Raw genomic sequence first — 22,413 nt, forward strand, 5'->3', positions numbered from 1 at the left:
ATGTACTACATGACTCGGTACACATGTGCAACTCACATGCCGAGAAACTAGTATTGAAAAACATATGTATCATTTTTTAGTAAGTAGATAAAATACAAGATAATAAAGAGAAAAATAACATATTTTAGGTTCATTTTTGTCACGACCCAATTTACCAAGTCGCGATGGCACTAGTCTCACCATACTAGTAAGCCAACACAAACCATTAACAGCCCAAAATATAAGGAAATACTAAAAACGGAATTAAATCATACAAGTCAATTTCAAGTCTTAACAATCTTAAACAGAAAAACTTAGAAGTTATTATAAATCTTCCCAAAATCTGATGTCACCAAACACAAGGACTACTACGGAGTACAAATAGTCCAAAAAAAACATAAATAGAACTGTCTGAAATGAAGAAAAACATAAGGTAAATGATAGAGGAGAGTCCAAAACCATTCAGAACCATGGTGCTCACCCCGATATCTCAGCAAAGACTATAGCGAGCAGCTTGGTAGTCACGAGCTCCGCTGGTACTGGGACTGAATCTGCACACATAAAGGTGCAGCAAGTGTAGCGTGAGTACAATAAACAACAGGTACTTAGCAGCATTATTGACCGACCCTTTTCGAAGTGGAGACAAGGGTTGGTTCATGATACCAAAACCACACTAGTCTGTCGTTAGTCCATAATACAAGATAATCATATTAACGGCTAAATCCACATAACAGATGAATTTCAAGATAAGACAAGTCAGATACCAATAATCACAATAATAGTATAAAGTATGTATGAGATGCAAATGCAATGCAAGACCTGTTTCCACTTCCCAATATACATATATTCGAATGTCAATGAATCGTGACCCATAGAGGGCTCATGAGACTCATATATCACAGCTCCGGTAAATACTTGGATCACGGTCTCATCATATCATATCTCAATAACCTGTCACTTAGCCGACCGGACCCATTGTCAACGGAACGCGCTAAAGCATCATCACTCGTTCAGAACAAGATCCCCTCGGACTCACAATCATATCCTCAAATCGTATGCATGAACACATATAAAGTATGAATATGACATACATCAAGTCAAGAACGAGCATATAAGCATGAAATCCATCATTATGTTCTCAATATCGTAAAGGCTTCACCTTTTACTTCCTTTTTCATTTCAACGAGATATATGAGTGATATTCACACAAACAGATAAGACATGCAATACTAATAGAGACATAAAGTACGGGCATCGGAACACGATCATAGATCCAAAGGATCGTACTATTCTATAAGCATGGCATTCAGACCAACTATACAATTGAAAATGCGCAAATACCTGTAGACACGTAATTTTGACCCTCCCCGTGTGTTTCAATTTATAGTGTTTAAATATTTATTTTAATTTTAATTTTTGACGTGTCGATTGTATTCTATTTTTATTTAGTAGGCTTATTCGCGAAAATCAAAAAGAACAAAAAATATTTGCTATTTTTAGAATATAAGTTATGTTTTAATTTGCAACAAAAGAAAGAAAATTTCCCAAAAAATATGTTTTCTTAGTTTCTAAAGTTCTCACAACTTTTGAGTTTTATATAATAGTTTTAAGCTACTGTAATAGTGTTATTTAGTTGGGAGAATTATTTTCTTGTCATTTTGATTTCGTTTCAATATTTTGGGTGATATTTTATTTCATTAAATTAGTTAGTATATTTTATTTTAGTTTAAGTTTTCTTTTAGATAATTCAAGAAATATCTCATTACTTTTGTCTTTTTCCCTAACCAACACACACATGATACCACTCCCATTTTGACACCTCACCTAGAATAATTCTTGTTCACCACTCCACTCTTCCACAAAAATATACCACCTCACCACAAAATGACAAAAGTTATAACAAATTTTATCACAAAAATGGGGAGGAACACGTGATAGGGGGTATTATTGTTGGGCGTGGGACCCGCCAAAAAAAAAAAAGAAAAATGAAAAAGATTAGGAAGGGAATTTTATTTTGTGGACCCCATAATTTAGCACATGCACATAAAAAAGATCAAATCACATATGAGGGAAAAGGAATGATTTTATAAAGGAAGTAAGGATCATTTTGGATATGAAAAATAAAGAGAGGGACCCAAAAATCTTTTCATCACTTTACACCCTACATATATATATTATATATAATGGAGGAACCAATAGCCTAGATCATTCAGCCGTCACTTCCATAACAAAAAACACCTAATACCCTACGGAAAAAATTTAAAAAAAAAACAGCCGCCCCATATAAAAAATGACTCAAATATTTTCATAGTTCTAGGCTATGCTAAGTGGAAGACGCCCCTTTTCTATTTCTCTACTGGGTTTGAAGATAACAAGTTTCGAATCTGAGATCACCAGCAAGGTTTTAGTCCAAGTTTCGATCAAAAGTCGGGTCTCTTCGACTTTGTTTTTTTTTTTTTAATTTTTCTTCACCTTCTAGCAGGTAAGTTCGATGAACTACTGATGTTTACTCTTCAATTTGATGATGGTTCATTTATATTAGAGGAGTTTTATACCTGAAGGTTATGCTTTTGAATTTCTCTGTTCATGTCTATGCATATTTTTATGTTTATGTGGTCTTATTTAGAGAGAAAAAATAAAAGTAATGACATGGTTGTTTTGCTTGAGAACGGTACTTATAGAATCATTTTTTTTTCCGTTGTTGACAGAGAGCTAATAACCGGAGGTAGTGTACTTTTCATCTCAATTCACCTCGATACATAGGTTTTTTTTATCACATTTATACAAATTATTAAGCAATGGTTTGAGATTTTAGCGGTAAAATTGGAAGAGGTCATAATACTAGGAAGTTCACTAGTCTTAATGGGTCATGTATTAGTAGTTTAAATGTTCTGATGTGTTCTTGATGAAGATTCTGATGATTAGTTAAAATAAAAAGTTGTCTTGGTTTAAAGATATTAGTTTTCACATAGCCTCATAATATGGTTCAACAATTTATTTACATAAGACCTCATCCCATTTTATTTTATTTTTTTTAAATTATCATTGCAATGCTTTTGTGGCCTATGGAAATTGATTGGGATTTAAAAGTTACATGGACAGTTGGGATAATTTTGTTAAGGCCGAGACCTTTGTCTAAGGCTCAATTATTAATTAATTAATTAATTGTGAGATGAGCGAGACGAGATGCGAAGTATTTCAAATCTCGTTCTCAAAGGAAAAAAAAAAGTGGAAAAATCAATTATAAGGGAGCGAGGGTTGCGAATTTATTCAAAACTCGTTGTCAAAAGAGTGAAAATTAATAATAACCGAATAATAAGTCTCAGATTTCAGAGACAAATAATTGCATTTAACGCTAGATGAGCTTTAGGCGCGTTTTAAGATGTTTGTTTCGATTAAAAATGCGGCTACGCATCTTATTCCGAGACACCCTAATAACTCAAGGATGCGGTTACGTACCTTGGCCGAACTCTTTTTAATAATTAATTTTGTTTCGAGTAAGAATGCAGTTATGCATCTTATTTTGAGACGCTTAAAAGATCCGGAATGCGGTTACGCATCCGAGTTAAGACAAAAAAAAAGGTAAAAAGTTCAATAAATAAAAGTACGAGCAAATCAAGGCTCAGATACATAATATGTCCAAAGATTAGTTTAAGCTAAGTATAAGTCTATAAAGCGACCGTGCTAGAATCACGGGACTCGGGGAATGCCTAACACCTTCTCCCCGGTCAATAGAATTCCTTACCCGGTCTTCTTTTTTTCGCGGACCATAATAAAAGAGTCATTTCCTTTTGATTAGGGATTCATAAGGTGGCTTGGAACACCAAAACTCAATTCCAAGTGACGACTCTGTAAATAAGATAATCCTTTTTCAAAACCGTCACTTCAAATGGAAAAACCCTTTAATAATAAAAACCTGCGCGTTTATACTCGGGGCATAAAAAGGGGTGTGAAAATACCCATAACATGATGACCGGTATCCTATACTGGTACTCGTCACCTCACGAGTATTTGAACCCCATTAATCACCCCATAAGCCTTTTATTTGATTTATTTTAGCTAACCACACATTCAAGAAAGAGTGCAAGGTCTCAATTTGCCTGGAATGCTAATTATTGACACCTCTAATGGGAGATCGACACCTCTTACTATACAATGCCTCAAACGGTGCCATCTCGATACTCGAATGATAACTGTTATTGTAAGCAAACTCGGCTAATGGATGGAATTGGTCACAATGACCACAAAAATCAATCACGTATACTCTCAACACATCTTCCAAAACCTAGATAGTACACTCAGACTGACCATCAGTTTGAGGATAAAATGTTGTGTTCAACTCAACCCGAGTACCCAACTCCCTTTGCAAATTTCTCTAAAAGTAAGAGGTGAACTGATTCCCTCTACCAGAAATGATGGAAACGGGCACTCCATGCAAACGAAGAATCTCGTGAATGTAGATCTTAGCCAACTTCTCAGAAGTATAAGTCATCTGAACAGGAATGAAATGAGCTGACTTAGTCAAACGATCCATGATCACCCATATGGAATCAAACTTGCCCAAAGTCGTGGCAACCCTACCACAAAGTCCATAGCAATCCTTTCTCATTTCCACTCAGGAATAGGCATTCTCTGAGAAATCCAACTAGGTTTTTGGTGCTCATACTTCACTTATAGATAATTCAAGCACCGAGACACAAACTTTACAATATCACTCTTCATGCTACACCATCAGTAGTGTTGCTTCAAATCTCGATACATCTTCATAGCTCCTAGGTGAATAGAATACCTCGAGTTGTGGGCCTACTCCATAATCAATCTAGTCAAGTCTCCAGTCCGAGGCACACATACTCATCCCTTGATCCTCATAATCTCTTCTTCGTCAAGTCTTACTTCACCAGCCTTTCCTTTCAACACTTTATCACGAATTTTTCTCAACTTTGGGTCGTCAAACTGCTGAACTCGAATTTGTTCCAATAAAGAAGACCGTGCCTCCACACAAGCCAGAACCCTTTCAGGTTTAGATATAACAAGCCTAACCAAAGAATTTGCCAAACTCTGAATCTCTCTAGCCAAATGTCGCTCCCCAATTTGAAGACATGCAAGGCTACCCATACTAATTGATTTCCGACTCAAGCCATCCACGACAACATTTGTGTTGCCCGATGATAGAAAATAGACATATCATAATCCTTGAGTAACTCCAACCACCTTCATTGCCTCATGTTGAGATCTTTCTGATTGAATATGTGTTGAAGACTCTTATAATCGTGAAAATATCACAACCACCATAGAGATAGTGCCTCCAAATCTTCAAAGCAAACACTACCACCGCTAACTCCAAGTTATGAACGGGGTAGTTCTTCTCATGCACCTTTAATTGCTTGGAAGCATAGGTTATGAATTTCCCTTTCTACATAAGAACACAAACAAGACCCAACATCGAAGCATAGCATTTCACAATAAAACCATATCCCTCCACGGGAAGAGTCAAAATGGAAGTTGAAGTCAATAAGGCTTTGAGCTTTCGGAAGCCCGCTTCACACTCGTCCGACCACTGAAAAGGAACTGCCTGTTGGGTCAATCTGTTTAGAGGAGATGCTATAGCAGAAAATCCCTCAATGAATCGCCGATATTAACTAGCCAAACCAACAAAACTCAGAACCTCTGAAACTGTAGTAGGCTTGCCCCAATCACGAACACCTTCAATCTTCTGTGGATGAACATAATACCATCCTTGGACACACGTGTCCCAAAAACTCCACAAAACTAAGCCAGAATTCATACTTAGAGAACTTAGAATAAAGTCTCTTTTCATTCGCAATTCCAAGGACAATCCTCAAATGCATTTCGTGCTCCTCCCTACTCCTAGAGTAGATCAAGCTATCATCGATGAATACAATCACAAAAGAGTTCAAATACGGTCGAAAAACATCATTCATGAACTCCGTAAATGCCGCAGGGGCATTAGTCAACCCAAATGACATATCTAAAAACTCATAATGACCATAACGAGTCTGAAACACTTTCTTGGGAATATCCTTTGTCCGGATCTTAAGCTGATGATACTCGGATCTCAAATCAATCTTGGAAAATATTGGCACTCCTTGAAGCTGGTTAAACAGGTCATCAATTCTCAGAATGGGATACTTGTTCTTAATAGTGACCTTGTTTAACTACCTATAATCAATGCACATCCTCATGGATCCATCATTTTTCTTCACAAATAACATCGATGCACCCCACGGGGACACACTAGGATGAATAAACCCTTTGCTCAGCATATCCTATAACTGTTCTTTCAATTTCTTCAACTCTACAGGAGCCATCCGATAGGGAGGGATAGAAATAGGCTTGGTGTCCAGCTCTACATCGATACAGAAATTAATATCCCGGTCTGGAGGGACACTCGAAAGATCATCAGGGAAAACCTCTGGAAACTCTCTCACAACAGGTACCGACTCAAGTGGAGGAGTCTCGACACTGGTATCACGAACATAAGCAAGATGGGCTAGACATCCTTTCTCTACCATCCGTCGAGCCTTAAGAAATGACACAATTCGCTTAGGTGCGTGGTTAACCATACCCTTTCATTCTAACCTAGAAATCCCAAGCATGGATAAAGTAATCGTCTTGGCATGGCAATTCAAGATCGCGTGGTACGGGAATAACCAACTCATGCCTAAAATAACATCGAAGTCTGTCATATCTAAAATCATCAGGTCAACCTAAGTCTAATAACCTATCAAAGTAACCACACAGGATCGGTACACTCGATCTACAACTAAGGACTCTCCCACTGAAGTAGAAACATAAATAGGAACATCAAGAGACTCACACATCATATCTAGACCCGACGCAAAGTAAGTCGACTCATAAGAATAAGTAGAACCCAGATCGAATAAGGCAATTGCCGATCAGTGACAAGCAAAAATATTACCTGTGATCACAGCATATGAGGCCCCTGCCTCGAGTCTACCTAGAAATGCATAACACTGAGCTCTACCACCATCAGACTGTGAACCCCCATGACCACCTCCACGGCCGGTTTAGGTGCCACCCCTATCCGAATGAGAACTCTCTCTCCCACTCTGTGAACCGCCTCTCGATGGATGATTAGCTGGTCTTGGAGTAGAAACCTGAGAACTGGGGTGTGAACCGCCCTGTCGGACTATGGGGCAATCTTTAGCATAATGCCCAACCTGACCACACTTATAACACCTACCACGGGCTGCTGGCTGTTGAGAAAAACTGGAGTACGACCACGACCTCTGGGCCGAAAATACAATGACTGAGAGCCCTGACTCGGATTGTACCCACTACGACCCGAAGAACCACTATGAGAAGGCTGAATAGTTACTTGAACTGGTCAACTGAACAGAGGATAGTTACCCTAACTCTGATGATCATGGCCTCCAGAAACGAAACCTCTAAAATTGCCCGCAGAGCGAGGCTTCTTCCCATATGTATCCCCAAACTCTTGGTGCCTAAGAGTGTTCATACTCCGCGCAGCATCAACAACACCCTGAAAGCTCTTTCCCTAAGTGGCAGCAAAAGTAGCATAAACCTTAGGATGATAAGGTAAGCCTTAAATGAACTTATGGATCTTCTCCGACTCATCAGGTAGAATAGTCAAAGCATGACATGATAAGGCATGAAACTCCATCTAATACACTGTGACACTCAGAGTCCCCTATTCAAGATGGTCAAACTTCTCACGCTTCTCCTCATGCAAGCTAAATAGGACCCACTTCTCTAGGAACACTCTAAAAAACTCCTCCCAGGTGAGCGGAGGCCATCCAACGGGCCTCATCTTTAAAAAATTCCCTCCTCCACTGCTTGGCGGGGACAATCATTTGCATCACGATAAACCCCACACCGTTGGACTCCACTAGTCCAAGGGTGTCCAACCTCTCGTGGAAACTAATAAGGAACTCATAAGCATCGGCATTAGGATATCCATCATAAGTCTGCGGCTTCATCTTGTCAAACTTGTCCCACCTCTTCTGCTCATCAACAGTCATAGTAAGCTCAACAGCTGGCCATGCAACAATACCAGGAAGAGCTATACCAAGAGTAATAACACATGAAGCTGGGACTCAAAGATCCTGAGGAGCCACAGTGACGGCTAGCCGCGCTCCTAGTGTTCTGAAACCTACGGCTACCTACTCGGGAGTCTATGCACCTGGCTGTGTCTGGGATCCCTCAAAAAGAGTCGGCATCATGTCTTCCTAAGACATCTAATCAAAGTAACTCAGAAGACAAGCCATGGCATCCTGGGGAAACTCTATAGGCGGGTGAACTAGGGGAGCCTGACTCGATACCTCCACGGGCCCCTCACTCTCGACTTGGTCACCCTTTGGCTCGGGAGATGCCTCACGAACAAGATCATGAGTGGCTACGGGCACTCTAGCAACACGGTCCTTAGCCCGGCCTTGATCTCTACCTCGTGACCTACCTCTCTTCACAACTCGACGAGTAGGTACGGGAGCTGGTGCTGGACCCTGACCACTTATTGCAGCTGACTGTATACTCACCATCTATGAGAGAATGAAATAAAAAAGTCTTAAAATACATTAGAAGTAAATACGCATGATAAGGAATAAAATACAAGAGTTTTCCTAAACGCTCTATAGCCTCCCAAAGATAAGTATACTCTTCGTACTCATCCGTGAGACTCTAATTGATAGTGTCCTTGTATTGGTGAGATCGATTGACCTAGCGCTTTGATTCCAATTTTTCACAACCCAATTTATCAAGTCGTGATGGTACTAGTCCTATGGTACTAGTAAGCCAACACAAACCATTAACAACCTAAAACATAAGGAAGTATTAAAAGCGGAATTAAATCATACAAGTCAATTTCAAATTTTAACAATCTTAAATAGAAATACTTAGAAGTTATTATAAATTTTCCCAAAATTTGATGTCATCAAACATAAGGACTACTAAAGAGTACAGATAGTCCGAAAATAAATAAATAGATGTAACAACCCACTAGGTCGTTATGAGGGTGACTTAGTAAACTAGACCTCCGTTGGAATTTTTGAGGCCGCAGGTGAGTCCATAGCGTGTTTGGTTGCGTTTGTAAGGCCTCGGATTGGTGTTGGTATTTTTGGGTGAAAACTGGTGAAAAAACTCGGCTACTAATCAAAATGGACCGCTGCAGCGTGTGTGTAACCGTTGTAGCGGGTCCGTCATAGCGGGTAGGCGACCGCCACCACGGGGAGTCGGGGAATAAATGAGGTCTGCCATAGAGGGAGGTTTCCAGCTATAGCGAGACCGCTGCGGCGGTCGACGGGAGGCAGAATCAGCATTTTATATTCTTTATTTCGAACCCATTCCCCACATAACTCCAAAATAATTTTCAAGAACTCTTGTGGTAAATTTCTAAGGCTAGGGGTAAAGTACTCTTGAAAGGTAAGTCTCAACCCTTTTTTTTGTTCATTCCATCATCACTTTAAGTTCCATAATTAGTTTAAGGTTTGTGAATGGTGAATGAAAGGGCTAAAACCCCTGAATAATGAATGGGTTAGCGATTTTATTGTTGTTTAATCATCTAGGAGTACAGATTATCATTTCCTACGGTGGGTATTCAAGTTCTAATGGATGAGAATGATGTATTGAGACTTATGGTTTCATAAAGATGGTAACTTTGGCATAAAAACTGCTTGTAAAAGGGTTGAATTGATTAGAAAACCCATGAACGGGAATAGTATGATGGTTAGGGTTAATTTTATGATGAATTCAGTGTGATAGTTCACCCATTTGAAAAGGGTAGAAGTAGTTGGATTATCTTCCCCAATTGTTGATTGTTTGATTAGATGATCCATTACTCACTTAGCGTTATGATTGCTAGACTTTGAACGTTCTGAAGCCTTGTGAAAGGAAAAAGCTATTTCGGAGTGATTGCATTGTTCCAGTTCATCTTTGAGGTAGGTTATGGTCTACTTGAGTAAGGCTTTGATTAGTTGATTGTATATGTTATGAAATTGATAGGAGAAGCATGATTAGGGCTTCGGACATAAAGTATGGTTGGAAATTCCTAAGTTTGATATTAATTGATTGATTATGTGATTAAATATTATGATATGATAAAGAAGGAGTTAATGAAAACTCTTCTTATTGACTTAGAGTAATCCCTTGATCATGTTTTTGATGAATTGATTCTTGAGTCTTGATATAACTTGTGGCATGGTGACTTATATTCTTTGATATTGATGCATTGATTGTTCACATTCTTAATTGATTGTGGAACGGAAATACATCGTGATGAGGAAGGCAATATAAAAATGAAAAGACATATTTGACACGGGTTAAGGATGTGACCTAGTTATGAGCTCGTGATTTGAGGTCAGTTCTGGAGCGAGTGGTACATGGACATCATGGGTCCCCTACAAGTCATGGCTATTTGGGCAAACAATACCATTTAGCATGTGTATACAGATATGTGACAGATTTGAGATAATTTGTGAGTTATAGTTGTGTTGGCAATGACATGGGTTGAGTTACTTTTATTGATTACTGTTGTGTGGGCTTATGTTATTTTGATGTTGTATGATTCTTGTTGATAGTTTCATACGGATATGTGTTGTTGTGCTTATCTGTCTATTCTATTGATTTGTGATTTATGCATGATACTAATCTTAATCGGCCTATGATAATTACCGGTACATAGTGTTTATGCTGATACTACATTGTTGCATTCTTTTGAGTGCAAATTGTGATCCATTGACATCTACCAGACCTCATATTTAGTGTGAGGCCAGTTTTCGATAGATTTGAGGATGGGCTTCTATCCATGTCATGCCGCCCGAAGATCTTTCTTGTTTTGGATGTCTATTTCATTTCAGATTGTTGTTCGTTCTTTAGACAATTATCTTTTAGAGTCCTTGTATGATGACTTTCGAATCTTTGGGGTTGTAATAGTTATATTTTTGCACTTTTTTTATTTATGGCATGACTAGATAGTTTTATGCTTTAATTTGGTTATTGATTTTAATTGTTTAAAATGGTTGGTAATTGGGTAAGGCAATGGTTCGCCCACTAGGATATTTAGTGTGGGTGTCACTCACAGCTATTTGGGTCATGACAAAGTTAGTATAACAACCCTAGGTTCATCGATCGCATTGTACGAGGACATGTCTAGTAGATTTTTGCGGATCGGTACGAAGACGTCTGTACTTATCTTTGAGAGGCTGTGGGAAACTAGAAAAATTTAATTTTTTTTCTTTCTTTCGAGCTACTTGATTCCAATTGGTATCTGACTCTTCATTCTATTCTCTCACCGATGGTGAGGACACATGCGAGGGCTTATGTAGACTGTAGATCAGTTGGGTTGCCTCCGTTGACTTGGACCCAAATCTATTTAGTTTTCTTGGAGAAGTATATTCCGCGTACTTTGAGGGATAGAAGATGTGATGAGTTCAGTAATATTGAGCAGGGTACTCTGTCTGCATCTACTTATGAGGCTCGGTTCCATTCTTTGTCTCGCTATTGCCTCCAGCTTGTGCTTTCTGGAAGGAGAGAGTTAGGAGATTCGTGAAAGGGTTGAACAGTGCTCTTTAGCTTGCGGTCTCAGGTTCTCCCTTTCAGAAAATGGTGGATCATGTTAGGACCGTCAAGGGTGTTAGGCAGGGTAGTTATAATAAGTACGCGGAGAAAAAGGCCTGAAAGGGTGGCAGTTTTAGTGGCTCTAAGGGACAGAGTTTCCAGGTCTATTCGGGACGCCCTATTCAGTCAGTCATGCAGGCTTTAGTTAGAAGCCCATCAGGGGCCAATCAATACTATTTCAGTTCGGTTCCCAATGTGCCCTGTGTATATTTGGTTCGGTTCCCAATGCGCTCGGGTGTATTTTGGGACTTGGGTTGGGAAGTTAGTTTTGAGGTATCGGGGGTTGACTCGGTCAACGAGACCTCCGTTAGTTCCAAGGCCACGGGAGCGTTCGTGGCATGTTTTTATGTATGTCTGCATATATGGTATGTGAGCAGATGGCCTTGGGTGATAGTCGATATTTCGGGTTGAGATTGTGAAACTTAGGGAAATTTTGGTGTTTGGTGCTCGTTATGGCGGCAACAGTACTGCGGCAGTGGTACCGCTTTAGCGATCACCCTGCTGCTGTAGTGGCCAAGTGTGATTTGAGGCAAGATCGCTGTAGCAGTCAGGGACGGCCGTAGCGGCACTGCCGAAGCGGTAGAGTGTGCGCGGAAGCGGTGTCGAGCAGTTAGAATTCATTAAATGAGTGTTAAAAGACCTAAGTTCCTCATTCATTACTATTCTGAAAACTGAGTTATTAGGAGTATTTCAAGGCATTTCTTGGGGGGAAATCATTGTGGTAAGTCCCTTCCCCTTCCTTTCCATTCCATGATTACTTTATCACCTTAGGAATCCATTATCATGCTAGTTTCATTAAGAGCTTGAGGATTAAAAGAGGGTTCAATTGGTTCTTCATTTTAAGCTATTAAATCTTGAATTTGTTGATTAGGTTAGCTTCATTAAGCATGAAATTGATGATTAGAATCTATTATTGCATGATTCCTTCCTAATTAGTGGTTAATTTATGGAATTGGAAGTTAGGGTTAATACCTAAATTTGGGGGTTTTCCTAGAATTCGAATTTAAGTGATTTGTTAGTTCTCCTAGCTTATAATTGATGGGAATTGATCACCTAGAACATTAATTTCATGTTGAGACTTATAGATTCCTTATTCCATCTTTCTAGTTCGTAAACCCCATTCCATAGGTTGGGATTTGGGTCTTGAATAGAAGTAAGACTTGAATGATGTTCTTTTTGTTTCTAATTTCATGATTCATATATGTTTAGACTTCCATTATCTCGAGGCTCAAAGGAAGGGAAAGACTAAGGTTTGATTATTGCAAACTTTGTTGTTCGGCTCTCCATGTAGGTTATAGTTTATCTTATGGTGAGACTTCGATTAGCAAAGCGTATGTTTAGATGATATTGTCAGAGAATGCATTTAAACCTTCGGGTGTGAAGTTGGGTTGGATATTGTTTTTGGTTGGGCCTTGTTGTATGATTTAGGGGTTGGCCACCCCGTTTTGTTGATTTATCTTGTTCTATTTATTTATTGTGTCGTTGCCACATTGAGACATTGGGTAATTATGACAAGTGATATATCATGACTATGATATTGCGGTACTTTATTTGATCGACATTGAGATGGGATTGTGATTTCATTGTGGCTTGTTGTGTAGCCTTATTATTGATATTACTTGTGTGCCATGGGGATACTATTTGGGATTGAATTGGTTGTTGATATTACATTGCATCATATTTATACTCATTTCCATGATTCATTGATATTGTATGGTTATGGTACTGATGATGGAAGTGAGAGAGTGTATCCTCTAAGGTTTCTGTTGGAGAGCGTAAAAGAAAGATGAGAGTCTGTGATCCGAGGTCATTTACCGGAGCGGACTGAGTGTACGTTGCTCGAGGTTTCTTGCCGGGAACGAATGAGTGTATGATGCCCAAGGTTTCTTGCCGGGATCGAGAGAGTACTCCTGATCCGAGGTCACTTTTCGGAGCGAGTGGTACATGAACTTCGTGGGTCCCCCATAGGTTGTGCTGTCGAGATGTGATGTTCCATCATCGGAGTCTATGTGTATAGTGCATATGCATTGCATTCATCATACATACATTATTGCATTGCATTGTACCTTTGATTTCTGGTGATATGTTGTGATTCTATTATGATATACTAGTTCGGAATGATTATACTGAGACTTGGGCTTAGATGTTATAACATAGGTGATGACTTGTACTATGGATACGAATTCGTGTTGACTTGTACTTGTTAGCTAGTCTTAGTCGGCATATGATACCTACCAGTACTTATTGTTTGTACTGACCTGCACTAGCTGCATTCTTTTATGAATGCAGAATACCAAGTGCGATCAACTTCTACTCCTCGTGGATGACCTTCGAGGTTGATGATTCGAGTCTTCCAAGGTGCGCACGAGGATGTTCGCTGCCAGAATACTCTTCCTTTATTATGTCTTTATTTCCATCCCGAGACATGATTTTTACACAATTGATGTATTACTATCATTCAGACTTGTGGTATTTAGTTAGTTGTTGTTGTATGATCAGATCAGATTTTCAGGTGGATTTCTCTTATTTCCGCATTTTCTTATATTATTATTGTGAGACTTATGTTATTTTATCTTCTTTCACTTTATTTATTTATGTTTTTATGATTGTTGGGATAACGGTTCGCTTATCGAGGTGGGAAAGGTAGGTGCCCGCACGACTTAGTGAAATTGAATCGTGATAAGTTGGAATCAAAGCCCTAGGTTACCTGGTCTATAATACAAGAGAATTTCTAGTAGAGTCTCATGGATCGGAACAATAAGCTCCGCACTTATCTGCGATAAGCTATAGGATATTCAGGAAATATCACTTCCTTTCATTCCTTCGTGCTACTTTATTCTAATTTGTGTCTGGAAAAATCGAATTAGTATATGATTCTTATCTTTTCTCTCACAGATGGTGGTGACTCGAACCACGATAGCCCGAGACCAGGTGCAGGAGCCGGCAGCTACAGCTGGCACCAGGGGACGAGTGACTGCTCGAGGATGCAGTCGAGCTAGAGGCCTGGGGCTGCCCCAGCCAGGGGCAAGGCTCCTACGATTGGGCAGCGGCGTGAGAGATCTCCGTCTCCAGAGCTTGAGGTCTAGCAGGTTTGAGACCAGGCCGTTAGGGATGATGTGGCTTCAGCACGGACATACCCGAGGCCATTTCAGAGCAGATGATACTGGATACTATGGCTCGTGTTCTACTTCAGTTGGTTGCACAGAAGGCTGCCGCTGGTGTTACTTATCCAGGTGGAAAATCTCAGACTAGAGGTAGGGCGCAGACTCCAAAGCAGAGGCAGACCCATGCAGCGCATCCTGCTACGACTATAACTCCATATATGGATGCAGTGCCAGCTCCGGGAGATGACCTTAGACACATGACAGGCCCGGTTATTACCTTGACCGATCAGGAGCTAGTGGGGATATTCATAAAGATGGAGCCGCCGAGATTTGTTGGTATTTCTGGAAAGGATGCATATGAGTTTATATTGGACATGTATAAGTTGTTGCACATGATGAGGATTGCTGAGACCCACGGGGTCGATTAAATGCCATACCAGTTTCACAGAGACGTGAAGACCTGGTGAAGGTACTTCATTTCTTGTAGACCAGAGGGTTCTCCTCCACTTACTTAGAACTAGTTTTATCGGGCCTTCCTTGAGAAGTATATCCCCCGGGCTTTAAAAGAGGCACGTAGAGATGAGTTCATCCATTTGCAACAGAGGGGATTTTCTGTTTATGCTTAAGCGACTCGCTATTTGTATTTGGCCTATTATTCAGCACCTCTGATTCCTACTAAACCCAACAGGATTCGATGATTTGTTGGTGGGCTCTCTACTATCCCATGCCTTCAGCTTGAGGCCATGGGTGCTTCCTCCCTGTCCATTGTTGTGCATGCTTCTTTAGTCGAGGCCACTAAGGCCCGCGCATATGATGGGGTTAGTGAGAAGAGGCAGCGACAGTTTGGGGTTATGGTGGTTCCAGCTAGAGGGGCGCCAGACAGTCTTCGAGACAGTATCAGTCCTATTCCGGCCACCCTGTGCAGTCAGCATTGTAGGCTTCTTCTAGTGGGTCATCCAGGCAAACAGCTTCTGAGAGCTCATATACTAGACCAGCTGACAGAGTTGTTCCAGCTGGGTCTTCAATTTCGGTTCATCAGACTCCGCCTCGAAAGGCGTTTTTTACGTGTGGAGCACTTGGTTATTTTGATCGAGATTGTCAGCGACGGATGCAGGTTATCAGCCCTAGAGGACCCCGATAGTTTCAGGTAGTTAAGGTGGTTCTTCTTCGAGAGGCGACTCTCAGTCAGACCACGGTATTAGGAGTGGGTCCCAGGCTAGTAGAGGTTGGTACCAGAGTTTGAGAGGTGGATCACAGGCTGGTCGTAGTGGGGCCCAGTGTTATTCGTTCCCAGGTAGACCCGACATAGAGCAGCATCTGTATTATTTGATCCTGGATCCACTTATTTGTATATGTCTACATATCATGCTGTTGGTTGGGACTTGACTTGTGATAACATAGCAGTACCTATTCATGTGTCTACTCTAGTCGGAGATTCTGTTGTGGTTGATCGAGTCTAACGGTCATGCTTGGTTACTTTTATGGGTTATGACACGTGGGTAGACTTGATGATACTTGAAACGGTGGATTTTGATATTATTTTGGGTATGACTTGGCTTTTTTTTTTATCATGCGATCTTGGACTATCATGCCAAGATAGTCACTTTAGCCATGCCAGACATTCCTAGACTTGAGTGGAGGGGTACTCCTAGTCCTGCTCCAAGGAAGATTATTTCCTTTCTCCAGGCCAAAAAATTAGTTAACAAGGGGTGTTTAGCTTACTGGCTCATGTGTGTAACACTGCTATTGCATCTCCACCCCTTGAGTCCATTCCTATTGTGAGCAAGTTCGCGGAGGTATCCCGTCTGATCTGTCATGTATGCCACCCGATCGCGATATTGACTTTTTTATTGACTTAGATCTGGGCACCTGACCTATATTTATTCCGTCATATCCGATGGCACCCGCCGAGTTGAGAGATCTTAAAAAGCAGTTGCAGGATTTATTGAGCAAGGGGTTCATTAGACCGAATGTCTCCCCTTAGGGTGCTCTTGTGTTTTTTGTGAAGAAAAAATATGGATCTATAAGGATGTGCATCGATTATCACTAGCTGAACAAGGTTATATTCAGAACAAGTGTCATATGCCTCGTATTGATGACTTATTTGAACAGCTTCAGGGTGCTTCAGTGTTCTCAAAGATTGACTTGCGTTCTGAAGATCAGGGCTAAGGATATTCCGAAGATAGCTTTTCGGATGAGATATGGGCATTATGAGTTTCTGGTGATGTCATTTGGGCTTACTAATGCCCCGGCTGCATTCATGACTTTAATGAATGGCATCTTCAGGCCATTCCTTGACTCCTTTGTGATAGTTTTTATTGATAATATCTTGGTGTATTCCAAGAGTAGAGAGGAACATGAGAGCCATCTTCGCACTGTACTTGGGTTGTTGAAAAAGAATAGTTGGTTCGCTAAGTTTTCGAAGTGCGAGTTTTGGTTGTAGTCTGTGGCGTTCTTGGGCCAAGTTGTGTCTAAGGACGGGATCATGGTTGATCCTCGGAAGATTGAGGCTGTAAGGGATTGGGCGAGACCCACTACTATGATCGAGATCTGTAGTTTCGTGGGGTTGGCTAATTACTACCGCTGATTGTGAAGGGTTTTGCTTCTATTGCTTTGTCGTTGACCAGATTGACTTAGAAGGATGTTCTCTTCCAGTGGTCTGATGATTGTGAGGCAGCTTTAAAAAGCTCAAGACTCTTCTGATTTCAGCCCCGATTCTAGCATTACTCGTGAAGGGTAAGGATTTCATAGTCTATTATGACGCATCTCGTATGGGTTTGGGTGTTGTGTTGATGTAGTTGGGTAGAGTCATAGCCTCTGCTTCTCGTCAGCTGAAGATCCATGAGAAGAATTACCCTACCCATGATTTGGAGTTGTTAGTTGTTGTTTTCTCTTCGAATATCTGGAGGCATTACTTGTATGGTGTCCATTGTTAGGTTTTCATCGATCATCGTAGTCTTCAGCATGTGTTTACGCAGAGAGATCTTAATTCCAGGCAGCGCCGATGGATGGAACTCCTGAAGGACTATGACATCTCTATTCTTTACCATCCAGGGAAAGCCAATGTTGTTGCTGATGCCTTGAGTCGCAAGGCCATAAGTATGGGGAGTTTACCCCGTTTGGTTGTTTTCACGCGTCTGTTGGCCATGGAGGTTCAGATTCTGGCCAACAGTTTCGTTCATCTTGATATTTCATCCCCAGGTGGAGTTTTAGCGTGTATGGAGGTGAGATCGTCCTTGTTAGATCATATCAGGACTCATCAATTTGAGGATGCTCAGTTGAGCAAGATTCGAGATAGGGTTCTGAGGGGTGAGTCCAAGGAGGCCATGATTGATTCTGAGGGTACTTTGAGGATTGAGGGGCACATGTGCATTCCTCATGTTGATGACTTGATTAATTTGATTTTGACTGAGACCCATAGCTCTCGATATTCCATTCATTCGAGACCGACTAAGATATATCGGGGCTTGAGGCAGCATTACTGATGGTGTCGTATGAAGAGGGATAAAGCCGATTTTGTGGCTTAAGTGTGGTAATTGTCAGCAAGTTAAGTATGAGTACCAGTGACTCGGTGGTATACTTCAGAGGATGCCCATTTCCGAGTGGAAGTGGAGAGGATTGCCACAGATTTCGTTGTGGCTCTTTCGAAGACCTTGGGTAAATTTGATTCAATTTGGGTGACAGTTGATCGATTGACTAAGTCCGCTCATTTAATTCCAGTTCAGGTTTCTTATTCTACAGAGAAGTTAGCCAAGTTGTATATTCGTGATATTATGAGATTGCATGGGTGTAACATCCCGTAAATCCGAATTAGGTATGAATTATGAATCTAGTATAAAGGTGATATTTTAGCTATACGAATCTATTTGGGATGAACTCGGGTGATAAACAGTTGTTTTGAAGTCAAACCAAAAAGTGAAGTTCTTAAGGCCTTCTAAATTCGTCTAAGTCTAGGACAGTCTGTACTTATGGCCTATTTTTTGGCACTTGAGTTAGGAATTTGGGAAAACTTCCTAAATGAAAGTTGTAGCCCTTTGAAATACCTTTCCAACGGTATATTATGGGGGTCAAGGGGACATCTGTAGAAAAAGTTATGGCCATTTTACTGAAGGATTACAGAGCAGTCCGTTCACTGGTCATGTTATACGAACTTGTTATACGGCCCATATAATTTTATACGGACCGTATAACTCGTCCGTACTTCATGACGCTTCAAATCGATGTTTTGTTCAGCCATGATAAAATATGGTCATATTATACGGACCATATAACTTTATACGGACCGTATAATATGTCCATATAATTTCCGCCTCACTTTTGTATAAATTCAAGCCTTCAGTATTTTTATTTCATTATTCACAATTCCAAGCCCTAGCAACAATCCAAAACATCAAGGTAAGTCAATCCAAACCCTTCCAACTCAATTCTAACCTATACTCTAATAATCTAAGCAAGAAATCATTGTTCTTAAACTAGGGTTTTCAAGAAAATCCATCTCAAGGTTCAAGAATTCAAGATTTTGGAAATCTTCTTCAAAGTTAAAATCTTTAATTCAAGTTTGGAGCATTACCAGGTATATAGAGTTACTATCTACGTGTGGGAACATCATTGTTCTTCCCCACGCCTCCTAATCCATAAAGTATGGAACTTTACAAACCTAGGGTTTCTATTATATACTATGCTCATGATAACCCTAGGTCCATATCTATGACTATATTATGTTTGAATTGCTATTATTCTATCATTGTGTTCTTGATACTCATTATGATTATTGAGAATCTGTCTGTAATCCATGAAAACCCATATTTTGTATTCCATGGGTTCTTGCATGCATGTTTTTGACTAAGAATGATTATTTCATGAATATTCTATATGTCTACAAGTTTTCATACAATTAAATCATATAATTACTTTCATGCCATGATACAAGAAATATACATGCTAAATACAAGTTATTTCATGAAACCATGCTACAAGTTATCTCATGAAACCATGATACAAGCTACGTTACAAGTTACTTCGTGAAATCATGATTACAAGTTATTTCACGAAAATCATGGGCTTCTTAGCCAACTATATTATGTTCATGTTTTTGGGAGTTGCACGAATTACCGAGAAGGCTCAGATAGCCTGAAACTACGTAGCCACCGTAGGACAAGGATCACTCCGCCTAGTTAGGACGATACCTTAATTTTACACTGAATGGATCCATCAGACACGTTACCACCTTATATCCTGGCAAGGTATGGGGGCTCTGCTGGTCCGGCGAGGTACCAGACTCTACGTACCCACGTGGTGATATCATATGGTCGGTTTATGAAATGCTCTCCCTACTTATCATGTTTTACTTATGTTATATATATATGTACTCATGTTCATTCAGGTTTTCGGTTTCAGTGCTTATCATGTTATTTCATGTCCCATGTTATTTCTTTCAGTTGCTTTACATACCAGTACATTCAATGTGCTGACGTCCCCTTTTATTGCCCGAGGGCTTTCATTTCACGATGCAAGAACTAATTTACAGGATGACGCATCTGCTCAGTATGACAACATTCCTATCAGCTTATTGGCGAGCCCCATCTCATTTGGGGTTTAGTCAACTCTTTATTTTATGATTAGCTATGCATCTAAGGCATGCTGGGGGGCCTTGTCCCAGCGAGTATGTTTTCCATGTTCAGACTTATGTTAGAGGTTTCATAGACTAGACAAGTCAGTTATGTCATGTCACACTTTCGGAGTCGTATAGCGATTTTGACTCATTCATGTTATTTCCGCACTCATGTTTAAACAAGTATTTTGATTAAGTATTATGACTTATTGCATTTTATAAAGGCTCATCATGCATTCACGTTAAATTCCGCGCATGTTATGCCTCATGATGATTCAGCAAGCCATGTGGTTCGCTCGGTCACATGCAGTAAGGCACCGAGTGCCGTGTTTCGCCCAGGCCATGGTACGGGGCATGACAATGGGGTTCCCATTATCATATCTGATCGAGGTAATATCTTCACTTCCCATTTCTGGAGAGCTTTTCATGATGAGTTGGGTACCCGAGTGGATCTTAATACAACTTTCCACCCCCAGACCGATGGACAGTCCGAGCAGACCATTCAAGTGCTCGAGGATATATTGAGGGCCTGCGTTATAGACTTTTGTGGTCATTGGGATCAGTACTTGCCGTAGGCAGAGTTTACGTACAACAACAATTATCACTCGAGTATCGACATAGCGCCTGTTGAGGCTTTGTATGGTAGGAGATGTAGATCTTCGGTTGGTTGGTTTGATGCATTTGAGGTTCGACCTTCGGGTACGAATCTATTGAAAGAGTCTTTTGAGAAGGTGAGGGTAATTCAGACCAAGCTTTTGGCAGCTCAGAGTCGACAGAAAAGGTATGCAGACCGGAAGGTCCGATTAGAGTTCGCCATTGGTGATCAGGTTCTATTGAAGATTTCACCCATGAAGGGTGTTATGAGATTTGGGAAGAGAGGTAAGTTGAGTCCGAGGTATATTGGTCCATTTGAGATCCTTAATCGTGTGGGTGATGTTGCTTATGATTTGGCCTTGCCACTAAGCTTGACAGGCGTTCATTTAATTTTTCATGTGTCTATGCTGAAGAAATATCATGCCGATGGTACTTATATTGTCCATTGGGACTCGGTATTTCTTGATAAGAATTTGACTTACGAGGAGGAGCCTATTGCGATTTTAGATAGACAGGTTTGAAAGTTGAGGTCTAAAGAGATCTTCTATGAAGGTGCAATCGAAGCATCGTCCTGTTGAGGACGCCACTTGAGAGACTGAGTCTGACATGCGTTGCCGATATCCTCAATTGTTTGCCGATTCTATTACTTTTCTGTTCTTTTCTCTCCTGGAGTGACGGTTAATTGGTATCTGGTGTAATGACCCGTTTGGTCGTTATAGTCTTTTTGGTACTTTTGACCCTTCCTCGAGCTTATTTAGCTCATGTTTGACCTGAGGGGACCATTGGCACACTTCCTGAGGTATTTGGATATGATTTGGGTGACTTTTAGGAAATTCGAGCTTAAAGCGAAAAAGAGTTGACTCAAAGTTGACTTTTGAGTCAACTTCTTCCGCTTTATTTATTTATTTATGTTTTTATGATTGTTGGGATAAGAGTTCGCTTACCCAGGTGGGCAAGGTAGGTGCCCGCATAACTTAGTGAAATTGGGTCGTGACAAAATCAAATATGCATACACATGTAAAAACGCACTACACACTCGCTCGCTCCCTCGAAATTTCCAAAAGAAGTCTCATTGGCCAAGTCAACCAAGAACGGGCAAAAACCAACTTTCCAGCCAAATGACCAAAATGCCCCCAAGACCCTCGGGAACTGAACCAAACACTCAAACAACCTATATTCGAATTTCCGAAGCTAATGGAACCAATGAAATTCCCAAAATTACACAAATACCCTGATGATGCCTAAAGTCAACCTAACACTTTAAGATTCTTCAACTTAGCACTTCCAACTTCAGGTATTTTGGCTATCTCGGGAGTTATGCCAACTACACCCACTATACTACAACCCAAAACAAGCAAAGGGATGGGTTCACAAGGGAAAAATAGGCAAAAACGAGGAAACAACCAAAACGACCTAATAGGTCGTTACAATTATATCTTTTTGTTGAATCGATCTCGAAAAATATCGTGGCATTCATTGAGAATTCATATTAAGTTGATTATCTTCTTGAGT

The 22,413-nt window shown here is 40.4% G+C and overlaps 1 long non-coding RNA gene across 1 annotated transcript; it reads left to right on the plus strand.

Moving 5' to 3' along the window:
- The first annotated feature begins 1,422 nt into the window (after window positions 1-1,422).
- Window positions 1,423-14,109, plus strand: LOC132602454 (uncharacterized). Its single transcript, XR_009567784.1, has 2 exons — window positions 1,423-2,461; window positions 13,882-14,109. It is a non-coding gene; the product is annotated as an uncharacterized LOC132602454 (long non-coding RNA).
- The last annotated feature ends 8,304 nt before the right edge of the window (window positions 14,110-22,413 follow it).

The sequence above is a fragment of the Lycium barbarum genome, chromosome 7 (assembly GCF_019175385.1).
Source record: "Lycium barbarum isolate Lr01 chromosome 7, ASM1917538v2, whole genome shotgun sequence".
Classification (NCBI taxonomy): Eukaryota; Viridiplantae; Streptophyta; class Magnoliopsida; order Solanales; family Solanaceae; genus Lycium; species Lycium barbarum.